We start from the raw sequence: 14,448 nt of genomic DNA, 5'->3' as shown, positions 1-14,448 counted from the left end.
TTACACATCTCTTCAAAGGACAATATATACAAAAATTTGAAAAAAAAAAATGCAATAGGTTAGTTGAAGTCAAACTAGGCACTTTGTTGGGCAGGGTGCATCAGGTTAAATGGTCGAGTCTCCCACTGATTTCAGTGGGTTTCTTTACCCATTGAAAAATGCACAACTTGAGTAATGAGCACATTTTAGTGCTCACTCACCACTATTAAACATGCAGCACCAGGTACGGGTTAATGGCACCATCACAGGCATACCTTTAGTTCTGTGGCGTTTGTTGGAGAGCCAAGCAATTAGCATGTTTTCATAGATTCAAATAAGCAGCAAACTACCCACAAGGCAGATCTCAAATGCCCATAAGGCAGTCCAATGGCCTAAAGTACCTGTTATTTTGTGGATTATACTGTGGGAACACTACAAATCCACATCAAAATCTGCAAATGCAATTTTTATCTTTTTCTTAACAGTATCTTAATCTCCTTTAAGATTACATAGCCTGCAACAAATTGCTACCAAAATAAGAATTTCTGTCCCATGGGGGTGAGTTTTTTCTATATCATATGGCCATGCCCCCACTATGTTTTTTCCTCTCTGTTTTTGAAAAGTAAAAATAACGACTGTGATTTAGCTGTCTGGCCACCCGTGCAGTGACGGCTGTTGGTACATTATTCTAGTTCAGGGGGACTGATTGGCCTTTGGGTGTGTCTTTAGTTGAAAAGTACATTGTATTTAGTATTAAAGACGGTGAAAGGACATTGAAAAAAAGAAAAACTGTGTGTGACGTCCAAAAATAATTGACATGGTAATTATTTTGACGTCTTCGCAGATATCCGTTATTTAATACGCTATGTGCATTGGACGCCTGTCATTCCATTGACTTCAATGCATTGCATTGCATTTTTAAATATAAAAAGCGGACGCATTTTGTATTTTTGAAACGTAGTGTGAACATCGCCTTTTACTACAGTATCTTAAATAAACTTTCCAAATGGCTAAATATTAGGGCACAGATAAATAAATACCTTAAATTCTCACAGAAACCTCACTAATGGACTTATATCAGTATAACTCAAACATAGGGGCTAACAGAACCACACTCTCTGAATCAACTATAGAGAGCAATGCTCTTGTTCATGTGTAATCAATTGCAACATCAGTGAACCTGGGCAAGAAATCACCGAATGTAAACAAAATACAATTTACGTATTATTGCGCATGATTAAGGGAATGTGCCCTGCCAAACAACGAAAGGAAGATGATAAACACTCAAGCCTTCAATGGTTGACCCACAGAGTTCAGTGAAATGCAATTGTTATATAGTATAGACAGTGCACTTTATACCAATGTTCTGTTTTGTTTGCAAGCTATACTTTTATAAATATGTAGCTATATCTATATACTAGAAAATGTACCCGGTGCTGCCCGGGTATAAAGTGTCAGTGTGTTAATTAGATTTGTTCTAAGGTGCCCAGGAGGACAATCTAAAGGTATTGTTTCATCTGTGTTAATCAGTGGGATTAGTGTATACCTGTAGTGCATAGTTGGAGGGATTCTGTATACCTACAGTGTATAGTTTTTAGGGGTCTTGCATATCTGTAGTGCATAGTTGGGGGGTCCTGCATACCTGTAGTGTGTAGTTTGGGGGGGCTGTATACCTGTAGTGTATATTTGAGGGAGGTCCTGTATACCAGTAGTGTATAGTTGGGGGGGCTGCATACCTGTACTGTATAGTTTAGGAAGTCCTGTATACCTGCAGTGTATAGTTGGTGAAGGTCCCGTATACCTGTACTGTATACTTCGGGGGTCCTGTATACCTGTAGTATATAGTTGGTGCTGTATACCTGTAATGTATAGTTGGTGGAGGTCTTGTATACCTGGAGTTTATAGTTTGAGGGTCCTGGATACCTGTAGTGTATAGTCGGTGGAGGTCTTGTATACCTGTAGTATATAGTTTGGGGGTCCTGTATACCTGTAGTGTATAGTTTGAGGGTCCTGTATACCTGTAGTATATAGTTGGTGGAGGTCCTGTATACCTGTAGTGTAAAGTTTGGGGGTCCTGTATACCTGTAGTATAGAGTTGGTGAAGGTGCTGTATACCTGTAGTATAGAGTTGGGGGAGGTCCTGTATACCTGTAGTGTATACTTTTGGGGTCCTGTATACCTGTAGTGTATAGTTCGGGGGTCCTGTATACCTGTAGTATATAGTTGGTGCTGTATACCTGTAATGTATAGTTGGTAGAGGTCTTGTATACCTGGAGTTTATAGTTTGAGGGTCCTGGATACCTGTAGTGTATAGTTGGTGGAGGTCTTGTATACATGTAGTATATAGTTTGGGGGTCCTGTATACCTGTAGTGTATAGTTTGAGGGTCATGTATACCTGTAGAATATAGTTGGTGGAGGTCCTGTATACCTGTAGTGTAAAGTTTGGGGGTCCTGTATACCTGTAGTATAGAGTTGGTGAAGGTGCTGTATACCTGTAGTATAGAGTTGGGGGAGGTCCTGTATACCTGTAGTGTATAATTTTGGGGTCCTGTATACCTGTAGTGTATAGTTTGGGGTCCTATATACCTGTAGTATATAGTTGGTGGAGTTCCTGCATACCTGTAGTGTATAGTTTTGGGGTCCTGTATACCTGTAGTGTACAGTTTGGGGTCCTATATACCTGTAGTATATAAATGGTGGAGTTCCTGTATACCTGTAGTGTATAGTTTTGGGGTCCTGTATACCTGTAGTGTATAGTTTGAGGTCCTGTATACCTGTAGTATAGAGTTGGTGGGGGTGCTGTATACCTGTAGTGTATACTTTTGGGGTCCTGTATACCTGTAGTGTAGTTTGTGGTCCTGTATACCTGTAGTATAGAGTTGGTGGGGGTGCTGTATACCTGTAGTGTATATTTTTGGGTTCCTGTAAACCTGTAGTGTACAGTTTGGGGCCCTGTATACCTATAGTATATAGTAAGTGGAGGTCCTGTATACTTGTAGTGTAAAGTTTGGGGGTCCTGTATACCTGTAGTATAGAGTTGGTGAAGGTGCTGTATACCTGTAGTATAGAGTTGGTGGAGGTGCTGTATACCTGTAGTGTATATTTTTGGGTTCCTGTAAACCTGTAGTGTACAGTTTGGGGCCCTGTATACCTATAGTATATAGTAAGTGGAGGTCCTGCATACCTGTAGTGTATAGTTTTGGGGTCCTGTATACCTGTAGTGTACAGTTTGGGGTCATATATACCTGTAGTATATAGTTGAAGGAGGTCCTGTATACCTGTAGTGTATAGTTTTGGGGTCCTGTATACCTGTTGTGTATAGTTTGGGGTCATATATACCTGTAGTATATAGTTGGAGGAGGTCCTGTATACCTGTAGTGTATAGTTTTGGGGTCCTGTATACCTGTAGTGTATAGTTTGGGGTCCTGTATACCTGTAGTATATAGTTGGTGGAGGTCCTGTATACCTGTAGTGTATAGTTTGGGGTCCTGTATATCTGTAGTGTACTGTATACCTTCAGGGTTGTATTTACCATTAGGCACCCATGGTCTGGTGCCTAGGGTAGCACCTTGCAGAGGGGCAGTACCCTCCCGTTCAGACTTGCCAGAAAATCTGGTGTCTTTTCGAGGGGGGGGTATGGCGGTATTGGTCAGGTCTGGTATATCCAGTCACAGTATGGCGGTATTGGTCAGGGGTATTGGTCAGGTCTGGTATGGCAGTATTATTCAGTCACAGTGTGTCGGTATTGGTCAGGTCTGGTATGACGGTGTTATCCAGTCGCAGTATGGTGGTATTGGTAAGGTCTGGCATTGTTAGTCACAGTATGGCGGTATTGGTCAGGTCTGGTATGGCAGTGTTATCCAGTCACAGTATGGCGGTATTGGTCAGGTCTGGCATTGTTATTCAGTCACAGTATGGCGGTATTGGTCAGGTGTGGTATGACAGTGTTATCGAGTCACAGTAAGGCGGTATTGGTCTGGCCTGGTGTGGCGGTGTTATCCAGTCACAGTATGGCGGTATTGGTCAGGTCTGGTATGGCAGTGTTTTCCAGTCACAGTATAGTGGTATTGGTCAGGTGTGGTATGACAGTGTTACCCAGTCACATTTTGGCGGTATTGCTCAGGTCTGGTATGACAGTGTTATCCAGTCACAGTATGGCGGTATTGGTCAGGCCTGGTGTGGCAGTGTTATTCAGTCACAGTATGGCGGTATTGGTCAGGTCTGGTATGGCAGTGTTTTCCAGTCACAGTATGGTGGTATTGGTCAGGTCTGGTATGACAGTGTTACCCAGTCACATTTTGGCGGTATTGGTCAGGTCTGGTATGACAGTGTTATTCAGTCACAGTATGGCGGTATTGGTCAGGCCTGGTGTGGAGGTGTTAAATGTGACGTGTGGAGCTATTACCTACCAATCCTTATACTAATTGGTGAGTGAGGATGGGGCGTCCTCAGGTTTAGTGCTTAGGGCAGCAGCAGATGGTAATACTGCCCTGTATACATGTACTGTATAGATGGAGTAGGGGGTCCTGTATACCTGTACTGTATAGATGGAGTAGGGGGTCTACCAGTTATTTCTGTGGATCTGTTGTGAGGCAGCTGCCCTAGCAACGACAGCTCCCTGTGAAAATTAAAGTAGTAATCCTATTGGTTGCTAAGGCTCCCAACTGCCATTTCTAATTATATCACCTGTGTGTGCAGTGTGGAGATTTTCCCATTCATTTATATGGGGCGCTCTTCCCCCTCCTTCTCCCCTCCTGTACATCTGGCGGGGACGGGACCTTCGCTCTAACCGTCCCAGGCACCCAATGTATCTGTGTGGCAAATTTGGGGTCAAACGGTTCAGGCGTTTGGAAGTCTATACGGGACAGACTGACTTTCTTTTTTATGATATAGATAACTGATGCAGAGTAAGATAGACACATATACAATCATTCTTGTTCCTATACTTCTCTATTTATTGACCGTTGGGAGGATTGTCCTCCATCTTGACTTTACTTCTGAAACTACATAATTTTCTTGAGCCAGCGTCTTATTCTTTTTTAGGCTATGTTCACACAACGTAAATTCCATGGGAATCACGGCTGTTGTTACAACGCCCGTGATTCCCACGGAACTTAGGTAGTGCTGCCTTCTGAGGGAATTCCGTCCGGAGTGTATACACATAGTATACACTCTGGCCGGGATCCCTAGCGGCACCATGTCAGTTTTCTGCGGCCACTATTCATTGAATAGGGGCTGCAGAAAACCCTGTCAGTGCACACTGTGGAGAGAGCGAGTGGGGAGTTCTGATGCGGGCGGTAGCGGCGCTAAAGATACTGGCCGGGATGATCTTTTTAGAGACCGGCTGGGTCATGGAACGGCTGGTCTCATACGTAGTGTGAACATAGCCTTAAACTGAGTGGGAGACCTGTGTTTTATGGTTGGGCAGTCTACAGTACTGCAGACAGAACTTTCCAATACAATTTCAATGGCCCCTCAGACAAAAATCCATTGGTTTTCTAGGGTACCTTAAAGGGACTGCCAGCTCTATATCATGTTCCAAGTGTAAAAAAGGGAGTACCAAGTCACAGCATCCCCCCACCACCTCTCCTTGGCCTAAATGATGGACAGCAATGAGCTCTGTATGTCAATCAGTCAAGGCAGGGATGGGTAGGGGAGCAAAACAGACTAATAGACTAAGGAGCTATCCACATAATAGCTTATCAGTCAGTGATTGTCAGGGTGCTGAAACCTGGCACCTGTGCCGATCAGTTGTTTGGTGCCTGAAGTACACAGTTCACAGGGTTTGCCCCCATTCACTGTGTAACAGTGATAATAACCTATAACTGCAGCTCAGCTTCTGTTCACCTGAATGGGACCTGAGCTGCATTGGAGTGGGTGCCAAGCACCCAACTGATCAGTGACTGATGAGATATCCTGTGCATAATTCATCAGTCTATTTTGGCCAGATAACCCCTTTAGGGTGGGTTCACACATACGGGAATCACAGCATATTTCATGTTGCAAGTTCCAAGGTGAAATCCGCTGCGATTCGCAGTTCTATCATTTAGAATAGGTTTACATACTCGCAGTAAAATTATCATTCCGCTGTGAGTATGTAAAGCACCATCCCCCTTAACCTGCTGCAGGCCAGTGAATACTACCCGTCCGTGCTCCAGCCTGCTCCTGTGGCTCCTGGCTCCCTGACGTCCCACTCAGCCAATCAGTGTGCTGTTCCGGGAGCCACTGATTGGCTGAGCAGGATGTCAGGGAGCCAGGAGCCACAGAAGCAGGTCGGAGCGTGAACAGGTAAAGTATTCACCGGGCCACGGCGGGTTAAGGGGGGCGGCACTTTACATACTCACAGCAGAATGAAAAATCCACTGCAAGTAGTTAAACCTATTCAAAATGACAGTACCAGGAATTGCAACGGATTTCACTGCTGTGAAATCCGCTATGACTCCGGTTCGTGTGAACTCACCTCTAAAAAGACAATAAGCTGCAAAATACACTGACAAAGCTTAGAAGAAAACTATGTATGTATGCTATTTAGCTGGGTTGGGTTGTGTTGTGTCAGAATTTGAGGGCCTATACTTTCTATCTGTAGTACTGTCCAAGATTTTCTGCTAGTTGTGACTTTAGGGAACTGGTGTTTGTGAGGGGAAGGAGAAGTATACCAGCAGCTGCATCTTTGTGCAAAGCTGTAAGGATAGAGATGGTTACATAGAGTTCCATGATTTTGGCTTGTCTATGCAGAAAGGAAGGGGGAGCAGATGCCGGACCCCTCCAGCACCTCCTCTCTCAGGAGACAAATCTAATGAGAAAAACTTGTAAATTCCCCTCCTGTCTTGGACGATCAATGTCCAGATTTTTGGAATAGAATATTTGTCCTTAATGTGCATAAGACCTTATAAGATTATTGTATAAAATATACTTACCAGTCTGCCACCTCTGCCTATGACAGGAACTGTCGAGAGTAGTAGAGATTTTCAATGGGGATTTTCTACTGCTCTGGACACTTCCTGTCATGGACAGAGGTGGCAGCAGAGAGCACTGTGTCAGACTGGAAAAAATACATAGCTTCCTGCAGGACATACAGCTAGTGATGAGCGAATAGTGAAATATTCGAATATTCGATATTCGTATGAATATCTCCTGAATATTCGAATATTCGATCCCATTAAAGTCTATGGGAACAAGTATTCGATTATTGAAAAACATCTATTCGACCACTTGGAGGTAAAAACCGGAAGCTGGGGCATTTGAACGCTTATCGGCGAACTATTTGATAATATTCGATAGATCGAATACCTTACTATTCGATCAAATATCTATTCGATTGAACAGTATTCGCTCATCACTACATACAGCAGCTGATAACTACTTAAAGTTTAGTAGAAATAATTTACTAATTTGTACAACTTCTAGACCACACTTGATTCAAAAACAATTTTTTAGCTGGAGTACCCCTTTAAACCATTTTTAACAAGAAAAGCTAATACATTGGTGTATTATGTAAATAAGCGGGTTAAGGGGGGCATTGGCCTGAATAAATGAGTGTATACATACAATGTGGCGCCCTTACGTAAACCCTAGAAACAAACTGCTCTGTCTCCTGAAACACAGCCGAGGGCCTGAAACGAAGTTCAAAGAGGAGTTCACTGGGAGATTAGGAGGTGTATTAAACTGGAAGTGAGCTGGCTACTGCGATTATTTGGATAAATCTTTAGAATGGTTTGGCTCATGATCATTGAACTAATTTGTCTGGATGTCAGCTTTCTATCAGCTTTAGTAGGTCTATATTAGTCTAGACATGTGTAGTGTGGGAAAGGTATCCCTGTCACTCGTACACAAACTCACAAGTGGAAACAGACCATGTGACCCGATGACCATCCAGATTATTATGTTTGTAGGTGAGGTGTCAGATAAGTTATATTGCAATTATTAAGAAGGGATAGTAGTATACGTATATATACAAATGTAACAAGATGACTTGGGTGATGTGGGCAATAAGAGTCATAGGTGATGACAACCACTAACTAGAGCTGGAAATGTACTGAATAAAGTTGCCATTTTCTCTTGTTTTTTTGCATGAGGCGTAACTAAACGTTATGTCCATCTCATAAAGTGAAGGCATGTTGCTAGGATTACCAATCTTATGAACCCCAACCAATTCTGAGAATAAAGGTGCCACAGTGGTCTGGCCTAGTTGCTTTTTTTTTATCCTGCACAGAGGTACTATGAATACGACCCTTTATTGTCAGAGATCAAACCCCTGGGAATCAGAAAAGTCACTGGCAAACCTTAGCAATATGCCGTCTCTTCATGAGATGATAATACACCTTCAAAAACTGGCGGCTGAATGATTGCTTGGCCATCAGTTATCTCTCCCCCCGCCGCCTGTCCTCCCCATACGCAGGACAATCAGCACAATCAAGCATTCCTGTATTCTCTATGGGGAGGGGTAAGCCGCAGCCAAAACACTCTGACTGCCTCTTATCTCTCCCTAAACAAAGAGGTAGGGCGGCCCGACCCCTATCACCACTGACATCATCTGTCAGTGGTTATTTGGGAGAGCCCCATACACCTTACATTGGCGGTTGAACCAATGAGTGGCAGATACGGTGACTACAGTTTAAGGGCTTATTCCCACATCCCATATTTTACAGATGCTATGGATGGGGAAGCCCTGTACTGGAAGTGTAGGGGAAACAATCCATTACAGGCCTTCCCATCCATAGCAGCTGTAAAATACGGGACGTGGGAATAAGCCCTAAGGGTGCATGGGGACCTTTAGATGTATCATTATCTGATATCAGTTAACTGTGCTACTGAACATAAATGGGACTTTTTAAAATGTCCCTTTAATTTGTTCAGATGCCCACAAACTTTTCGAGTAGAATGATCCAGGAGAAGCACACAGCTGAACTCTTCTCTTCCTAGCTTGCTGCTGTCCCTATCTCGCCACAGTAGATGGGCTTACAGTGGGAAGGAAATGCACTGAGATGGGGAGACAAGTGCTCATCTGTGTGCTTTACCTGCTTGTAGGGATGGTCCGAACCGAGTTCGGTTCGGGTTCGTACGAACCCGAACTCTCGGTAATGATTCCCACTGTCTGCCCGCTCCGTGCAGCGGGCATATCCAGCGAGAGGACCGCCTGGAAAACTGGGATACAGCCATAGCCATAGACTGTATCCCAGTTTTCCAGGCGGTCCTTCGGCTGTATCCACCCGCTCCACGGAGCGGGCAGACAGAGGGAATCTGATGCCGAGCATTCGGGTTCGTACTAACCCGAACCTCGGAGGGTTCGGACCATCCCTACCTGCTTGCTCTAACAGCTGGTATGGTCTAAACACCCAGAACCTGACAGATGAAAACTTTTGACGTCAAAAGTTTTTTTTCCAAGAGATTGTAAACATGAAATCCTATGATAAACATTTTTGAAACAGTCAGAAATGTAACAGAAACATATGTGCCATAAGGGGGCAGTGAGAGCTTAAAGAGCTCTGGTCTAAAGGGATAACATAATCACAGGGTGTCAGACCAAGTGCCAAGAATATTAAGAAGAACAATAGTCTATATCTGCTATTTCCTTCAAGACCTGAAAATCCCAGAATCATTCTTGAAACAAATTCCTGCCGTGGATGCCTCTGCTGGGAGGTTGTTAATGAGAGCGGTGGTAACAGAGAGCAGCGACACAATGACAGCATGAGTCTTGTGTCTACTACATGGGGAAACCAAACAGATATCCTTTTCCATAGGAAGAAAGCATCAAATATTTTGAAAAACCTTTGTATGACCGATATCTAAATCAGTCGGTAAGATCTGGGTCAAAAGGATACTTAGATCTAAAAAAAAACAATCCATTTAAAGAGCACCACAGGGGGGTGTACAGATGGACCATTCTACACTCACCTGTATTTATTTATGCAGACATTTTTGTTTGAATAAAGATCCTGGTACAATAGAGGAGAGCTGAGAAAATCGGAACCTTAACACATGTTTATTCCCTGCAAGGTATAAATAGGAAGAGCTACAACATAATGCCCACATTGTTTTAGTTAAGTGATGTGGGTCAGAAACGTGTAATACTTACGACATAAAACATATAAACTTATCCCTAAATAACTTGGCTACTAAAGTTAGAATCAAGGATGGAAATGAATTAACAATTAGTCTTGTCTTCAAAGACAGTAGTAAGGTGGTTCGGGATGTTACAATTAGGTTGTTAATTAGGTCATACATGGGTAATAGAGAAAGTGCGTGATAACCAAAATCATTTAGTTGTTTAATATTTATTTCCCCTTGCGTATAGGCAGGAGTGGTCTTGGCATTTCTGGGGCCCCAAGCGAAGTTATGTCTGGGGCCCCCCCCTCGACACGCATTCCAAAACAATAGACCGCTGTGTGTTGCCCCCAGTAGTATATACCCCTTGTGCGCTACCGCCAGTAATATAGACTCCTTGTGTGCTGCCCCCAATAGTATATACCCCTTATGTCCTGCCCCAAGTAGTATATACCCCTTGTTTGCTTCCCCCAGTAGTATATAGACCCCTGTGTGTTCCCCCAGTTATATATAGCCCCCCGTGTGCTCCCCCAGAAGTATATAGACCTCCTGTGTGCTGCCCCAGTTGTATATAGACCCCATGTGTGCTGCCCCCAGTTGTATATACCACCTGTGTGCTCCCCCACTAGTATATAGGCCCCCTGTGTGCTCCCTCAGGGGTATTTAGCCCCCCTGTGTGCTCATCCACTTGGATATAGACCTTCTGTGTGTTCCCCCACTTGGATATAGACCCATGTGTTCTCCTCCAGTAGTATATAAACCCCCTGTGTGGTTCCCCCAGTAGTATATAGACCCCCTGTGTGCCCCACCAGTATTATATAGACCCCTTGTGTGCTGCCCCAGTAGTATACAGACCCCTGTGTGCTCCCCCAGTTATATATAGACCACCTGTGTGCCTAACAAGTAGTATATAGACCCCCTGTATGTTCCCCCAGTAGTATATAGACCCCCTGTGTGCCCCACCAGTAGTATATAGACCCCTGTGTGCTCCCCCAGTAGTATATAGCCCCCCTGTGTGCTCCCCCACTTGGATATAGACCTCCTGTGTGCTCTCCAAGTTGTATTTAGACCCCATTCTGCTGCCCCAAGTAGTATATAGACCCCCTGTGTGCTGCCCCCAGTAGTATATAGACCCCTCTGTGAAGCCCCAGTAGTCTATAGCCCCCCTGTGTGTTCCCCCTGTTATATAGCCCCCCTGTGTGCTCCCCCCATTTATATAGACCGATGTGCGCTCCCCCAGTTAAACAGACCCCTGTGTGCTCCCCCTCCCATATAGTATGTAACACATTAAACAAACACTTATACTCACCTGGGTCCGGGTGTCTCCTCTTCTCTTCACTCTTGTGGCCGCAGGAAGGGTTTTCCCTGCGATCACAAGAGGCCGCACTCCCCTTGCCCTGGCGCCGATGCTCCAGTGATGTCACTGGAGCGCCGGCACCACAAGGACAAAGCTGCCACTTATGACCGCAGGGAAAACCCTTCCTGCGGCCACAAGAGTGACTGACAGAAAGGGAGCCAATGTCTCCCGCCCTGTCAGTGCTGCTGCATGTAACTATGAGCGCTCATTACGAGCGCTCATAGTTACAGTTCAGATGGCAGAAGCGAGCGGGGCAGCGGCCTTGTTCAGCGGTCTTGAGCACAAGAGCGGGGCGTGGGGGCCCCCCTGGATGTTGGGGGCCCCAAGCGATCGCTTGGGGTGCTTGGTGCCAAAGACCGCCACTGCGTATAGGGTACCAACATATATTTAACAGTGCTGTCATGCTTCCTACAAGTATCAGCCGAACAGGATGATATTACCCTGTGTAATGAGCCCAACCACCAGCAAATGCAGCTTAAAAAATTCATTGTTGTTCATACGCTTCCCCGTGTAACAGGGCATGTGTGGCCGATGAATGATGGAAGGACCACATGTAGGATTCAGCAATAGGCTATATAAAGGTTCTTTAAACAATTGCTGAACTAAAAGATTGGTACTCTTCTAAGGAAACAGGTCAGCCTGTAAGAAAAGGTCCTTAGTCACTATCTTTAAGCTGGTCGAAGAAAAAACACACAGATTTACAATAGAACCAATTATATAAGATGGCGATTGATGTACGAGTATGATAGTGTAGTGATAGTAGGGAAGAGCAGTGGAGTAGCCTTATGATATTCTTGCAAACACTAGGAGGAGCTATGAATGTTATGCTATTTTGTATTACAACCTACAACCCCACAGCTGTAACACGTTTTTGTAAATATTATTTCTAAAGCCCCTATTAGACGGGCCGATCAGCGGGAGCATGGGAGCGCCAACCTGTCAGGTCAGCTCCCATTAAAATTACGTCCGTCATTTTGAGTCTAAAATGGCATCCGTCATTTAGCTTTCTGGCCATCTGTCAGTGCAATAGCGGCTGTTGGTACATTTCTCTAGTTTAGGTTACTAATTGGCCTTTGGGTGTGTGATTTAATTGAAAAGTCAATAGAATTTATAGTAAAAACAGTGAAAGGACAATGAAAAAAGAAAAACTGTGAGTGAACAACAACAAAAAACAACTAATTGACATGATCATTATTTTGACGTCTGCGCAGACATGTGTGCATTGGATGTCTGTCATTCCATTGACTTTAATGCATAAGTCAATTAAATTGCGGCAATAACGGACTTGTTTTTAAATAGAAAAGGCAGAGGCCTTTTCTCTTTTTTTGAGGTTGCGTGAACATAGCCAAACACAGAACAGGTAGAACATAGACTGTTCTACCAGTAGTAAGGTGCTGTGAATGCAACTATCTGTAAGATATTTAATTACTATAATTGTGGCAAATCCTAATGGGCTGCATAATGGTTGCAATTTCTAAAATAAAATAAAAAGAGAGAGAGAGAGATAAATGAAATTATAGTATTAGAAGAAATATTGCTCCATCTGGTGCACTGGAAAATAAAACTCCCAAATACAGGAGTAAAACAGATGACATTACATGGTTTTTGTCATAGGGTTTGCCAGAACAAGATTAATACACACTACATTAACACTCAGAGGACAAACATGAGGAGAGTATAACAAAATGTTCTACAAACTTTTTTACCATGTCTACTGAGTAAAAATTGGAAGGGTTTCTTTAAAGAAAAATAATTTCTCCCTCTGTGGTGTAAATATAGGAATTGTGATTGACAGGGATTTAATCCTGGGAACTGATCCCTGGCATATGCCTTGGTATGACCATCAATAAATCTGTGGAACCTCAAGCTGCCATGGTGCAGCCCCAGTTGGACGCTGACTTTAATATTTACCATGAGTTACGCCTGATTGCATCATGGTGGTAAATTGGACACAGGATTAGGCCACACTCCCTCCATGCCAAGCCGGTATGTGCAAAAATTTGTGACTTTTTTGTGTTCTATGCCTAGGTGCAGGGATAATAAAATTGATGTTTTACCAATTAATTAACCCACTAGAGACCAAGGGCGTAACTGTACGTCCTTTTTTGCGGTGCATTGCCGCTCAAGGACAGCTGCGCTGCGCCTGTCCCATCCCGCGGTGGGTCCCGGTGGTCAGTGATAGCAACGACCTGCGCCGAGCGCAGGTCGCCGCAGTTCACACTATAAGTGCTGCGATCAGGCTGATGGCAGCACCTATAGTGTGGAATGGAGGGAGAATCGCACAGCCCCAATGCTTGCTATGACACCAGGAGGCTAGTAATGTCCCCATGGTGGGACAGTAAAATAAAGTATTACAGTAAATAAAACTATAATAATATATATAAGTAAATAATAATAATAATAATAATAGTACACATATTTAGTATTGCGGCATGCGTAATGACTCTGGTAATAAAATGATCACATAACTAAACCCGCACGGAATGGGGAGGTGGCCTAAGGGTGCCCTTACACAGAGAGATTTATTTGACAGATTTTTTAAAGCCAAAGCTAGGAATGGTTTTGAAAAGAGAAGAAATCTCAGTCTTTCCTTTTCTGTTCTCCAGTCTTTTCCTGTTCTCAGTTTAAAGTCTGTTCCTGGCTTTGGCTTTAAAAATCTGTCAGATAAATCTCTTTGTGTAAAGGCACCCTAAGGCACCAAACAGCAGCTGAATTGCCTCATACCAATGATCATGTTATGAAACTATTGTTTCCATTTGTCTCTTATTATTGTACACAAGGAATGAGTTTTATCATTAATTATATCTGGTGCAAATATCTGAAACTCTGTAATATATGTTATCAGGGAACTTATGTTTACAATCATCAAGCTTCTTTACCTCACTCTACTAAACTTTTATTCACTCTGAAAACCAGCTCAACTCTGTCCTGTGTTTACAAGACAGACTAGCAACACACTGAGCGGTCAGATTACAAGCTGCAAAACGGGAGTGGGGGATTTCAGAGAGCAGAGATAAACAGAGACTGCAAAGAGACTACACAAGCTAATTAGAGGTAATGGATATTA

The 14,448-nt window shown here is 43.6% G+C and overlaps 1 protein-coding gene across 1 annotated transcript in view; it reads right to left on the bottom strand.

The window, feature by feature from the left end:
* The window catches only part of SLC7A2 (solute carrier family 7 member 2), a 73,505-nt gene that overhangs the window by 44,594 nt on the left and 14,463 nt on the right, over positions 1-14,448 (bottom strand). The gene's annotated exons all lie outside the window — the stretch shown is intronic.

The sequence above is a fragment of the Dendropsophus ebraccatus genome, chromosome 7, assembly GCF_027789765.1.
Source record: "Dendropsophus ebraccatus isolate aDenEbr1 chromosome 7, aDenEbr1.pat, whole genome shotgun sequence".
NCBI classification, from domain to species: domain Eukaryota; kingdom Metazoa; phylum Chordata; class Amphibia; order Anura; family Hylidae; genus Dendropsophus; species Dendropsophus ebraccatus.
The sequence above is the reverse complement of the archived record's forward strand: the minus strand, read 5'-3'. Positions and strand labels throughout refer to the sequence as shown.